Here is a 14,896-nt window from a genome sequence, read left to right on the forward strand (position 1 = left end):
TCTTTCCTTCTGCTAACTTTGGGGTTTTTTTGTTCTTCTTTCTCTAATAGCTTTAGGTGCAAGTTTAGGTTGTTTATTCGAGATGTTTCCTGTTTCTTAAGGTAGGATTGTATTGCTGTAAACTTCCCTCTTAGAACTGCTCTTGCTGCATCCCATAGATTTTGGGTCATCGTGACTCCATTGTCATTTGTTTCTAGGTATTTTTTGATTTCCTCTTTGATTTCTTCAGTGATCACTTCGTTATTAAGTAGTGTATTGTTTAGCCTCCATGTGTTTGTATTTTTTACAGCTCTTTTCCTATAATTGATATCTAGTCTCATGGCGTTGTGGTCGGAAAAGATACTTGATACAATTTCAATTTTCTTAAATTTACCAAGGCTTGATTTGTGACCCAAGATATGATCTATCCTGGAGAATGTTCCATGAGCACTTGAGAAAAATGTGTATTCTGTTGTTTTTGGATGGAATGTCCTATAAATATAAATTAAGTCCATCTTGTTTAATGTATCATTTAAAGCTTGTGTTTCCTTATTTATTTTCATTTTGGATGATCTGTCCATTGGTGAAAGTGGGGTGTTGAAGTCCCCTACTATGAATGTGTTACTGTCGATTTCCCCTTTTATGGCTGCTAGTTTTTGCCTTATGTATTGAGGTGCTCCTATGTTGGGTGCATAAATATTTACAATTGTTATATCTTCTTCTTGGATCGATCCCTTAATCATTATGTAGTGTCCTTCTTTGTCTCTTCTGATAGTCCTTATTTTAAAGTCTATTTTGTCTGATATGAGAATTGCTACTCCAGCTTTCTTTTGGTTTCCATTTGCATGGAATATCTTTTTCCATCCCCTTACTTTCAGTCTGTATGTGTCTCTAGGTCTGAAGTGGGTCTCTTGTAGACAGCATATATATGGGTCTTGTTTTTGTATCCATTCAGCCAATCTGTGTCTTTTGGTGGGAGCATTTAGTCCATTTACATTTAAGGTAATTATCGATATGTATGTTCCTATTCCCATTTTCTAAATTGTTTTGGGTTCGTTATTATAGGACTTTTCCTTCTCTTGTGTTTTTGTCTAGAGAAGTTCCTTTAGCATTTGTTGTAAAGCTGGTTTGGTGGTGCTGAACTCTCTCAGCTTTTGCTTGTCTGTAAAGGTTTTAATTTCTCCATCAAATCTGAATGAGATCCTTGCTGGGTAGAGTAATCTTGGTTGCAGGTTTTTCTCCTTCATCACTTTCAGTATGTCCTGCCACTCCCTTCTGGCTTGTAGAGTTTCTGCTGAGAGATCAGCTGTTAACCTTATGGGGATTCCCTTGTGTGTTATTTGTTGTTTTTCCCTTGCTGCTTTTAATATGCTTTCTTTGTATTTAGTTTTTGACAGTTTGATTAATATGTGTCTTGGCGTATTTCTCCTTGAATTTATCCTGTATGGGACTCTCTGTGCTTCCTGGACTTGATTAACGATTTCCTTTCCCATATTAGGGAAGTTTTCAACTATAATCTCTTCAAATATTTTCTCAGTCCCTTTCTTTTTCTCTTCTTCTTCTGGAACCCCTATAATTCGAATGTTGGTGCGTTTAATGTTGTCCCAGAGGTCTCTGAGACTGTCCTCAGTTCTTTTCATTCTTTTTTCTTTATTCTGCTCTGCAGTAGTTATTTCCACTATTTTATCTTCCAGGTCACTTATCCGTTCTTCTGCCTCATTTATTCTGCTATTGATCCCATCTAGAGTATTTTTCATTTCATTTATTGTGTTGTTCATCATTGTCTGTTTCATCTTTATTTCTTCTAGGTCCTTGTTAACTGCTTCTTGCATTTTGTCCATTCTATTTCCAAGATTTTGGATCATCTTTACTATCATTATTCTGAACTCTTTTTCAGGTAGACTGCCTATTTCCTCTTCATTTGTTAGGTCTGGTGGGTTTTTATCCTGCTCCTTCATCTGCTGTGTGTTTTTCTGTCTTCTCATTTTGCTTATCTTACTGTGATTGGGTTCACCTTTTTGCAGGCTGCAAGTTCGTAGCTCCCGTTGTTTTTGATGTCTGTCTCCAGTGGCTAAGGTTGGTTCAGTGCGTTGTGTAGGCTTCCTGGTGGAGGGGACTAGTGGCTGTGTTGTGGTGTATGAGGCTAGATCTTGTCTCTCTAGTGGGCAGGTCCACGTCTGGTGGTGTGTTTTGGGGTGTCTGTGGACTTATTATGATTTTAGGCAGCCTCTCTGCTAGTGGGTGGGGTTGTGTTCCTGTTTTGCTATATGGTTGGCATAGGTTGTCCAGCACTGTAGCTTGCTGGTCGTTGAGCGAAGCTGGGTGCTGGTGTTGAGATGGAGATCTCTGGGAGATTTTCGCCGTTTGATATTATGTGGGGCTGGGAGGTCTCTTCTTGACGAGTGTTCTGAAGTTGGCTCTCCCACCTCAGAGGCAGAGTCCTGACTCCTGGCTGGAGCAGCAAGAGCCTTTCATCCACTCGGCTCAGAATAAAAGGGAGAGAAAGTAGAGAGAATTAGTATAAGTAGGAGGAAATAGGAAAGAAAGAAAGAAAGAAAGAAAGAGAGGAGGGAAGGAAGGAAGGAGGGAAGGAAGAAAGAAAGAAAGAAGAAAAGAAAGGAAGAAGGCAAGAAGGAAAGAAAGGAGGGAGGGAGGGAGGAGGGAAGGAAGGAAGGAATGAGGGAAGGAAGGAAAAAATACAGAAAGAAAGAAGATACAGTAAAATAAAATAAAGTATAATAAAGTTATTGAATTAAAAAAATAATTATTTAGAGGAAAAAAAAAAGGGAAGGGGGGGAGGGAGGGGCACGGAGTGCGGGGCGAGCCTGCGGTGGCAGAGGCCAGCATGATGTTGCACCAGCCTGAGGCACGCCGTGCGTTCTCCCAGGTAAGTTGTCCCTGGATCCCGGGACCCTGGCAGTGGCGGGCTGCACAGGCTCCCCGGAAGCGGGTTGTGGATAGTGACCTGTGCTCACACACAGGCTTCTTGGTGGCGGCAGCAGCCTTAGCGTCTCATGCCCGTCTCTGGGGTCCGCGCTTTTAGCCGCGGCTCGCGCCTGTCTCTGGAGCTCCTTTAAGCTGCGCTGTTAATCCCCTCTCCTCGCGCACCAGGAAACAAAGAGGGAAGAAAAAGTCTCTTGCCTCTTCGGCAGCTCCAGACTTTTCCCCGGACTCCCTCCCGGCCAGCCGTGGCGCACTAACCCCCTGCAGGCTGTGTTCACGCCGCCAACCCCAGTCCTCTCCCGGCGCTCCGACTGAAGCCGAGCCTCACCTCCCAGCCCCGCCCGCCCCGGCAGGTGAGCAGACAAGCCTCTCGGGCTGGTGAGTTCCGGTCGACACCGACCGTCTGTGCGGGAATCTTCCCGCTTTGCCCTCCGCAGCCCTGTGGCTGCGCTCTCCTCTGCGGCCCCGAAGCTTCCCCCTGCGCCACCCGCCGTCTCCGCCCGCGAAGGGGCTTCCTAGTGTGTGGAAACCTTTCCTCCTCCACAGCTCCCTCCCACTGGTGCCGGTCCTGTCCCTATCCTTTTGTCTCTGTTTATTATTTTTTGTTTTGCCCTACCCACGTACGTGGGGAGTTTCTTGCCTTTTGGGAGGTCTGAGGTCTTCTGCCAGCGTTCAGTAGGTGTTCTGTAGGAGTTGTTCCACATGTAGATGTATTTCTGGTGTATCTGTGGGGAGGAAGGTGATCTCCGCGTCTTACTCTTCCGCCATCTTCCCGGAAGCTCTCACCTCTAATCCTTTTTTGCTTTTCTAAGAAAGATCTGTAGGACTCTTAACATTTATCAAGCACTTCTTATATGCCAAACACTTTTTAAGAGCTTTGCATGTGTGAGTCATTTCATCCTTATAGTGGTCCCACGAGATGACTGCTATTATTATCATCACTATTTTACAGCTGAGAGTTTAGCTAACTTGTCTAGGGTTTCATAAATAGTGGCAGAGCTGGGGATTGAACACTGCAATTGGGGGCTGGGGACTGCACCCCTTTACTGTATGTTTTGCCCTCAAAACTATTATTGTCGATACACATGAAAATGTTCTGAATTTTCCGTGTGCTTGAATTTCATGGTAAGTATCTACTATCAAGGCCTCTGGGGGAAGCAGACATGTCAGAAACCTTGAGGTTGAACAATATGCCAGAGCCTGTTTCTTCTGAGGGTGCCCCGCATCTGTGCTCCTGTTTTACTGACTCTGTCTTAGTAACAGTCTTTTGCCCCCTATATTACTTTTGGTCAAATAATATCTTGACTTTCCGCTCACAGTAAAGCACATAGATCTAAAGTGTACAGTTTGATGAATTTTGACAAATGTATGCACCTGTAAACCCAATCAAGTCATAGAACATTACCATCACCCTAGAAAATTCTTACCCTAGAAAATTGTCTTCAAAGTCTACAACCACTCCCCTCAGATAACCACTGCTCTGATTTCTATCTCCATATGTTAATTTTGCTTGTTATTGAACATACGGTATGTAATTCAGGGTCTAACTTCTTTCACGCGACGAGGTCTTTTAGAGTCTCATGCATGTCATTGCCTGCATCAGTTGTTTCTTCCTTTTTATTGCTATGCAGCATTCCATTGTGTGATTATGCCATAACTGGTTTGCCTGTCTTTTTCCTGTTGGACAATTTGGTTGTTTCTGATTTTATGCTATAATAAATGATAATGTAATGAATATTCTTATTTAAATCTTTTTATAGATATGTGTTTTCATTTCTTTGGTGTAAGTATCTTGGTGTAGAATTGCTGGATCATAAGGTAGCTATATTGTGAACTTTAAAAAAAACTGTCAAGTAGTTTTCCAAAGTGATTGTATCATTTAACTATTCCATCAGCCATGTATGAAAGATCCAGTTGCTCCACATAATCTCTACACATAGTATGACCACCACTTAAAAGAAAATAATTTAAAAATACTTGGCCACTTCTTAGTGTTATGGTTATACTTTTAGGTAGGGTAAGTTGGCTATGGCCATATAAAAATAAGGTTTACGCACTGCTTCCCTAAACTGGTTTGAGATACAAACCAATAGTGAGGCAACTGCATTTCTGGTGTCAGATTTGCTTGCTTCTCTCAAATTCTGGCAGGAAAATGTAAGTTATTGCCATCTTTAGAAGTCTTGAAAATTAACATAGTAGTTGAACAGTTTCTTATGCGTAGTTGCAAGAAGAAATTCACTTAAGCTGGGCTAATTACAGAGAGGTTTATTGTAAGGATACAAACACATCTCAAGGTGCCCGATTTTAGCAAGGCTAGCAGAATTTTACAGAACCAGAGAGGTATTAGTAAAATTCTTGCTTTCGTTCTCACCTTCTTTCTTTCCCTGTCCTTTTGGCCCCATGATCCTTGTCTCTGCTGCACCTGCTTCATACTTTTGTCTTTGGGAAAATATCCCATTACAAATGTCCCTAAAACAGCAGCTTCCATTTCCGATTACAAATGGCATTCTAGCCTGTACTTCCACAACCAGGAAAGAGAACGTGATGGCCTCAGCTTTGGTGAGATTTCAACCTTGGTCCACTCAGCTCACACGGTCCAACAGGCAAGGACACATTATTCTAATGTCCCTTCCAGTCACAACCAGGCATCCTCTCTGAGAAGGGGAATTGAACAGCAAGAAAATGAGAGGTGGGTAGAATGACAGTTGACTCCAATATAAGGTTTTATGAGCTGGTATCTATTTAATTTCTCAATTGCTATTACCAAGTATCAATAGCCATCTTATCTTTAGCCTTATAATTTGGGACAGATTCACAAAGAATAGGTTACCCACCTATTCCTACCTGCCAAGAAAATGTTATTGTGTATACACATTTAGTAATTCCTTCTAAATTATTATATTTATAGATGTTATGGAAAATAGATAAATAGCTCACACCCTTCAATAATAATTATATCTATCTTAATAAATGCTCTTAGTAGCTCACAAAGGTGCTTGGTGAAGTCAGAAAGATTCTAAACTATGTTATTTTTGTTGCCAGTGCTAATGTGAGGTTTTGATAAAAACCCTGAAAATGGGCTTCCCTGGTGGCGCAGTGGTTGAGAGTCCATCTGCCGATGCAGGGGACATGTGTTTGTGCCCTGGTACGGGAGGATCCCACATGCCGCGGAGCGGCTGGGCCCGTGAGCCATGGCCGCTGAGACTGCGCGTCCGGAGCCTGTGCTCCGTAACAGGAGAGGCCACGACAGTGAGAGGCCCGCGTACCGCAAAGAAAAACAAAAACAAAAAAAAACCCTGAAAATGGTTGTTCTTGATGAAACCAGTTAAGAAAAGATGCCTCGTATTTAATAAATATCTTCTCTTTCTGGTATGTGACATTAAAATCATTTACTTAAAGATTATTATTGAACTTTTTCCTTTAAAAATAAATATCCTCACATTTTCAAATTTAGAAAGTAGCTAAAGAGAGTTACTTCAATTCCTAAAAGCAAGACCTTAGTAGTTGCCTTTTAGTGTTAAAGGATTACCATAAAATTATCATAAAATCCTTCTTCATTTCTCTCTCTCTCTCTCTCTCACACACACACACGCACACACGCACACACACACACAGAATCACAGATATCATAGAAATTTTACTGTTGGCTCCTAACAAATACATATGTTTAAGAATTCTCGGGAGTTCCCTGGTAGTCTAGTGGTTAGGACTCCTGGTTTTCATTGCCGTGGCCCGAGTTCAATCCCTGGTTGGGGAACTGAGATCCACAAGCTGTGAGGTGTGGCCAAAAAAAAAAAAAACAAAAAAAACATTCTCAATTTTCTGGCTGTGAATTACCCATTTGTAATTATCTGTAGCAACTAGTTAATCCCAGGCTCATGTACCACTGCCAACCAGCATACCGGGGCCATTCTTCCCATTATAAATTACTGTGTGGTCAGGGATAGAAAATGACTTTGAACATTAACCTAGGGAATCTGCAATTAGAAAGAACTAGCTGCAAGTAGTAAAAGTAATTGATTGTGCTCCTGAACTAAAGAGCAATGTGTTTTTGAATGGTCTACTTTTGCGATTATCTCTGTTTTGACTCCTCTCCACTGATGCAGGTGACTGGCAGGGAGACCATCTCTGATAACAGTTCCTAAAACCAGGCAAATCTATTTTCCATGGCCTGCTTCTCCGCGTATCCTAAGCACTATAGAGTCAGGAATTATATTTCCTTAAAAACGTAGGTATCAACGTTTTCTTAAATTTATAAAACTGATTTAATATTCTAAAAAAAGTTTCTCCCACAGGAGAAAATGTCATCCTAGTTGGTAGGACCCTTCCCAAGTTCCCAGATCTTAACTCTGCCTCATGTAGAGTAGGATACTGTGCACAGAAAGAAAGGAGAAGAAAAGCAGATGTGCTTGGATAGCCTCTGTAATTGCTCATACTCTGGCTTTTCTCGGACTCTTGGTGAAAGAATTCACTTTGATCGAGTTCTTCAAAGCTTCCAATTACCTACAGGATAAGGATTATGGGGACCAATTTACATTGATCATAATTTAGAGGACTCTAAGTATTTAAACATAATACTATAGAATGAATGAGAATAATTAATATTAATATTACATACTTATAGCACCTCAATATTCAGCATGCTCTCATATACCTTACTGGATTCAATTTCCAAAGACTTTGCGATAGGCTAGGAACCTAAGGATAACAAGAAAATGTACTACTGATTTACCAATAGTAAGCAGGCACTTGGGCCTGTTTTGTGAATACTCCATTTCTTCTTCAGCCAGACCTGCACACTGTTGCCTGCCCCATCTTCCAAAAGATCACCTTTCATCACTTCTCTCTTCTGCTCCTCTTCACCTTTCCTGGAGGGTAAAATCTAGACTTCTTTACCTGCCATTCAACCTGCTCTATCTTTCTAATCTTATTTCTCCCTCAGCCTCCTTCTCCACTGACCCTCAGTTTTGGTGGAGGTGGCCTTGCTATTGCTCAGTTATGAGTACTGTTGGGGAATTCCTTTTTACCAAAAATCTCTCCCTCCCTTTTCAACCCCCTGAATCAGTTCAAATCCTGGTATTCCTAATAGCTTTAGATTAATGTTTTGATATTATTCTGAGGCTCATAAGTAGGTATTCCCAAGGCTTTTAATAGTTTATAGCTCTTATCATCATAAAATAATTCTTTTTTCTTTCATTTAATACTTTTCAACTTGAGTTTTAGTTTGTTCAATAATAATATTGCCATTCCCGCTTTGTTTGTCTTGTTTTGTTGTAATTTTCCTACCTTTCATCTTCAAAAATTTAATTCAGTTTTGAGATATTCTTTCCTTTCTTTCTCTCTCTCTCTCTCTCTCTCTCTGCCTTAACACAACTTAAGACATAAGAATCTTTTTTAATTGAGGAATTTAATCCATTCACATTCATTGAGATACCAGCATGCTTGATTGCTTGACTAAATCAGCTAAACACTTAGAACAGTCCCTAGGACAAGGCAAGTGCTTCATATGCTTGTTCAGTCAATCACTCCATTCTATTCTTGCCTGCTTGGGTTGTGCTTCCTGTTTGAAAAGCTTTCTTGTCTTTGCTTTTTCTTGTTTTTTCGTTTGGTTTTGTTTTGCCTCTTGTTTTGGGTCCTTGTTTTTTCACTTTTGCTAATAAGACTTTCTTTTGTTTTTTCTCCATGGTATTTGAAAATTCTAAGTCTTATGCTTATTGTCTCAGTATTCTTAGGTTTTTAGTAACTAAATTTAAACTTACATTCTCTCTTGAAATTGATATTTAATCTGTATCTAAAATCTCACTCTCCTGAAAACAAGGCAAATCTTTTAACTTAATTTCTTTCTTTCTTTTTTTTTTTTTTTAAAGCAGAGGTCTTCTTAGAAGCCCATATGATTTAAATTTATTTATTTATTTATTTATGGCTGTGTTGGGTCTTCGTTTCTGTGCGAGGGCTTTCTCTAGTTGTGGCAAGCGGGGGCCACTCTTCATCACGGTGCGTGGGCCTCTCACTATCGCGGCCTCTCGTTGCAGGGCACAGGCTCCAGATGCGCAGGCTCAGTAATTGTGGCTCACAGGCCCAGTTGCTCCACGGCATGTGGGATCTTCCCAGAACAGGGCTCAAACCTGTGTCCCCTGCATTGGCAGGCAGATTCTCAACCACTGTGCCACCAGGGAAGCCCTTAACTTAATTTCTATATCCCTTTCCCTTTCTCAGGTTTTGTTCAAATTACTCTGAATTTTAAATTCTAATTATTATGAATTATTTTATATCATGCTTATCTTTTCTTAAAAAATTATAGTGTGTTTTATAGACGTATTATCAACGATTATTTACTTTTTAATTAAATCTCCTATTAGTATCTATTTTTTCCTTGAATTGCACCTTTTTTTTAAATCAATTTTTTAGTTTGCCTTATGTTCCAATAACTGTTCTAGGAAGGATTCTTAAGTGGTAAACTGATACCTTAAATGCCTAAACTTTCCCTCCCTCCATGGATATGTGGATGACAGTTTTGCTGAAGAAAGATTTCTAGGCTCAAAATAATTTCCTTTAAAAATTTGAAGGCAGAAGATAGCAGACTAGGAGGATGCGGAATTCGCATCTCCGCACAACTAGGGCACCTACCAGGCACCACTGGGGGACCATGGACACCTAAGGGGATGGGAGGAACCCCCAGCAACTGGGTAGGATGTGGGTCGTGGAGGGGAGCGAGGGAGGAGGAGAAGTGGAGGCGGGAGGGGACAGGTGCCCCTGAGGGGCGGCTGGGGGAAGGGAAGGGATCCCATGCCCGAAGGGGGAAACTGGGGGACCATTGGGAGGGCAGAGGATCAAAAGGGAGCATGGCCAGGTTTCCCCTGCCCACTTGGGCCCCTGGAAGCCTGCTGAGATCCCAGGCCTGATACTTTGCCCACCTAGGCCCCTTCCAGCCATGCAGGTCCTGAGGGAGTGGGAGGGAGGGAAGGGGTAGCAAAAGTAAAGGCTGGACCTCTGGGACCGGCACCCCTGAGGGTTAACTGAGGGAGGGGAGGAGTTCCTACACCCAGCAGGATCCACCCACGGTTAGGGGTCCAGCAGGGAGGGGGAAGACCCTGGAGGAGACATGGGGCAGGGGCACACAGGAATGGAAGGGAACAGGGCCAGTGGCTTCCCTGTCCACTTAGGCACTGGGGAGCCTGTTGGGCTCTTGGGTCTAATCCTCTGCCATCATCAAAAAATCTACAAATAATCAATGTTGGAGAGGGTGTGGAGAAAAGGGAACCCTTTTGCACTGTTTGTGGGAATGTAAATTGATACAGCCACTATGGAGAGTCCTTAAAAATCTAAAAATAGAACTACCATGTGACTCAGCAATCCCACTACTGGGCATATACCCTGAGAAAACCATAATTCAAAAAGAGACATGTACCAAAATGTTCACTACAGCACTGTTTACAGTAGCCAGGACATGGAAGCTACCTAAATGCCCATCAACAGATGATTGGATAAAGAAGATGTGGCACATATATACAATGGAATATTACTCAGCCATAAAAAGGAACAAAATTGAGTTATCTGTAGTGAGGTGGATGGACCCAGAATCTGTCATACAGAGGGAAGTGTCAGAAAGAGAAAAACAAATACCATATGCTAACGCCTATATATGTGGAATTTTAAAAAGCGGTACTGACTGATGAACCTGGTGGCAGGGCAGGAATAGAGATGCAGACATAGAGAACAGGCTTGAGGGCACAGGGTGGGGGGCAGGTAAAGCTGGGATGAAGTGAAAGTGTAGCACTGATGTATATACACTACCAAGGGTAAAATGGTTGGCTAGTGGGAAGCTGCTACATAGCACAGGGAGATCAGCTCGGTGCATGTGACCACCTAGAGGGGTGGGATAAGGGGTGGGAGGGAGGCTCAAGAGGGAGGGGATATGGGGATATATGTATACATATAGGTGATTCACTTTGTTTTACAGCAGAAACTAACATAACATTGTAAAGCATTTATACTCCAATAAAGATGTGAAAAAAAATAATATTAGAAAAAAAAACTTTGAAGCCATCACTCCATTGTTTTCTAGCATCTTGTACTGTAGAGAATATGCAAATATGATTCCTGCTCTTTTGTAGGTAATCTACTTTTTCTCTCATCGTTTTTAGGATTCTCTTTTAATCTTAGAGTTCAGAAAGTTCACCATGGTGTGTCTAGGTTTGTTTCTTTTAAAATTATTCCTGCTCAGTGCTCAATGAACTATTTCAGAAATTTTACATAATTTTTTCTTTTTAAAAATGTCTTATTAATTAAATGCAAACACAATCTGTAATATATTTGTTTTGCTCTAAATTTTTTTATTGTGTTAAAATGTGCATAACATAAAATTTAACATTTTAACTATTTTTAAGTGCACAATTCAGAGGCCTTAAGTACATTCACATTGTGGTGACCATCACTACTATTTATCTCCAGACCTTTCTCATCATCCCAAAATGAAACTGGAACCATTCAGCAATAACTTTCTGTTCCCTGCTTCCTCCAGCCCCTGGTAGCCACCATTTTACTTTCTGGCTCTACAAATTTTACTACTCTTAAGGGCTTCATATAAGTAGAATCATACCATATTTGTCCCTTTGTTTCTGGCTTGTTTCATTTAAGCATGTTTACAAGGTTTCTCCATGTTGTAGATGTATCAGAATTTTATTCCTTTTTAAGGCTAATATTCTATTATATGGATATACCACATTTTGTTTATTCATTCATCCATTGATGGACATTTGGGTTGTTTCCACCTTTTTGGCTATTGTAATGCTGCTGTGAATACTGGTGTACAAATATCTGTTGGAATCTTTGCCTTCAGTTCTTTTGGATATATACCTAAAAGAGGAATTTCTGAATCATACGATAATTCTATGTTTAATTGTTTTTTTTTTTTAAAGATTGCTTTTCTTTTTTAATGTGGACCATTCTTAAAGTCTTTATTGAATTTGTTACAGTGTTGCTTCTGTTTTATGTTTTGGGCCATGAGGCATGTGGGATCTTAGTTCCCTGACCAGGGATTGAACCCACACCCACTGCATTGGAAGGCGAAGTCTTAACCACTGGACCGCCAGGGAAGTCCCTGTTTAATTGTGTTTGAGGAACCACCATACCATTTTCCACAGCAGCTGTATCATTTACATTTCCACTAGCATTCAAGAGGGTTCTAATTTCTCCACGTCCTTGCCAATGTTTGTTGTTTTCTGTTTTGTTTTTTTATAATAGCCATCCTAGTTGATGTGAAGTGGTATCTCATTGTGGTTTTGATTTGCATTTCCCTACTGGTTAGTGATGTTGAGCATTTTTCATGAGCTTACCTAATAGCTTTTTTGGTTATTCTCTCTTGGTCTTTCTCCCCTTCTAGAACTCCAGTTAGGTGAATGTTGGATCTCCTGTATCCTTCTTTCCTGCCTCTTAATTTTGCACCTATTTTCATCTTATTATTTTTTACTGCACACTCAGAGATTTCCTTGGCCAGATATTTTAATTTACTAACTTTATCTTCTGCTATGTAAATTCTGTTATTTGGGCCATCTGTTGTTTATTCTGGTGATCATATTTTTAATTTCCAAGGATTCTGATAGATTCTTTTTCACAGCCATCTGTTCTTCCTTTGGATGTGACATACTCTTGACTCTATTAACTCTTATTTCTGGTTTCTTCTATTAACTCTGTTTCTTTAGGAATTAGTTCTTCCACTCTCTGAGTTTGCTCCCTCTCTTTTATGTTATTCATTTCCTTCAAATAATTGGTAATTGTTGGCTGTATATTCATATTTATTAATGACCTGGATTGGGAGCTGGAGTGCATTTCTCTAGCTCAAATGAAAATCCCTGCTTCTTTGGCAGTGACAGGTTCTGAATAGAGCAAACTTTCTTTTGATAATTGATAAGGAAAGCAGAAGGAAAGATGTACAAGTTGTTTCTTTTTCCATTGGGGGTTGCATAGTGATCATATATTACCTAGGCATTAAATTATCCTGATTTTCTTGTCCCAGCAACCACCTTTGGAAAGCTCTGTATCAGATTTTACATTTATTTGGCCAATGGAAGATTGTATCCTGGGGCACAGTCCTGGGGCAAAGAACAGAGTCTGCAACTCTGAGAGCAGAGGGCTGGTGCGCTGTTATGCAAGACTTTAATTATTCACCCAGCCTACCACCCCATAGCCAGCTTCTTCTTAGAGCTTGAGTCTAACAGCTTGGGATTTGCCAAGAGAGGACTGGGGCTGAATTAAGGAGAGCTGAATTGCTTTGCATAATAACATGGGACAAATTACTGGCAAGGAATGAGAGAAGGAGAGGGCTAAAATACATAGCAGGATGCTGGGGACTTAATTGTTGGAAATATCCAAAGAACTTTTAAAAATATAGAAATCGAATACTTTTTAACCTATTAGCTCTTCTGTGATGTGAGTCCTCTTCGTTTCTCCAAAGTTTGAGTGAAGTTTGCTATACTCAGATACGCCTTTTTAACAAAAGTGTGAGTGTTGCTGGTTTGGTACAGATCAGAGAAAGGAAGCAATTGTAGGGCAGAGACAAATGTGAAAATAAGATTCCAGGGGTAGTATATACTAAGATTCAAAAGTGACCTTGAGTATACAAGCCTCTGAGATTCTTCATGTAACTTTGGGAGGGAAAGGAATGTGGAGTTTCTGCTGCATCTGGGTTACATATTTATTATTTGAACTTTCACTTAATTGTGTGTGCATATGCTCATTGTAGACTCCTTATGTATAGGCAGTTGTACTTTTTGTTGTGTGTATCTATCTTTTTACTGCCCATGAGTCTAGCACTGCAATGTGCACATAATATGCTTTCATTAGTGACTTCCCTGGCGGCCCAGAGGTTAAGACTCCACAGTTCCACTGCAGGGGGCGCGAGTTCAATCCCTGGTCGAGGAATTAAGATCCTGCATGCTGTGAGGTGGTGTGGCCAAAAAAATTTTTTTTTTAATGCTTTCATTAAACAGTTTTTTTTTTTTTTTTTTTTTTGGCCACGTTGGGTCTTTGTGGCTGCGTGCAGGCTTTCTCTAGTTACGGCGAGCGGGGGCTACTCTTCGTTGCTGTGTGTGGGCTTCTCATTGTGGTGGCTTCTCTTGTTGTGGAGCACGGGCTCTAGGCACGCGGGCTTCAGTAGTTGTGGCATGCAGGCTTCAGTAGTTGTGGCTCGTGGGCTCAGTAGTTGTGTCTTGTGGGCTCTAGAGCACAGGCTCAGTAGTTGTGGTGCACGGGCTTAGCTGCTCTGCGGCATGTGGGATCTTCCCAGACCAGATCTCAAACCCGTGTCCCCTGCATTGGCAGGTGGATTCTTAACCGCTGTGTCACTAGGGAAGCCCCTAAATAGTTTTTAAATCATTCAACATATTGAGTTTCCACTGAACCACTCCTATCCCTACTTCTTTGTGAAAAAAGTTTAAAAGACCCATTCTTGTGGTTGGACTAAGAGGTAAGGCTTAAAGGCAGATTGACCCATCTGAGGATTAAGTTCATAACAAATCTACCCTACAACCAGGTATTGAGGCACTGAAAATGCTTCATTTTGATGAAATGAGAAAGTATATACACAAACAGAAATGACACGGTAGATAGCACCACAAATGAGCCAAAATATGATTTACCTCTTTCATTTGATAAGCATTGATTTTCTAATTCATATAAGGTAATAAAGTATCTCTAGAAATGAATACCTCTTTTTGTTTTGTTTTGTTTTGTCTGCTCAGAATCCCTTTTCCTTTCTTAGGGTAAACAGTCATTTGATTTTCCTTTGAGAAGCCATCCCCAACCTGTTGCAGATTGGGTTCAGTGTTCACTCAACGTGTCCCCCTTCCCTTGGCCAAGACTCAGGCTGTGCCAGTCAGGCTCTTCCTGGAATGTGAATGTTAAAGCCAGTGACTGTATTAGAGCTAATTCATTCCTACTGTGCTGCCCTCAATAGAGTGTCCATTCGTTCCTGCTG

This window comes from Lipotes vexillifer, unplaced genomic scaffold (assembly GCF_000442215.2).
Source record: "Lipotes vexillifer unplaced genomic scaffold, Lipotes_vexillifer_v1.1 scaffold648, whole genome shotgun sequence".
NCBI classification, from domain to species: domain Eukaryota; kingdom Metazoa; phylum Chordata; class Mammalia; order Artiodactyla; family Lipotidae; genus Lipotes; species Lipotes vexillifer.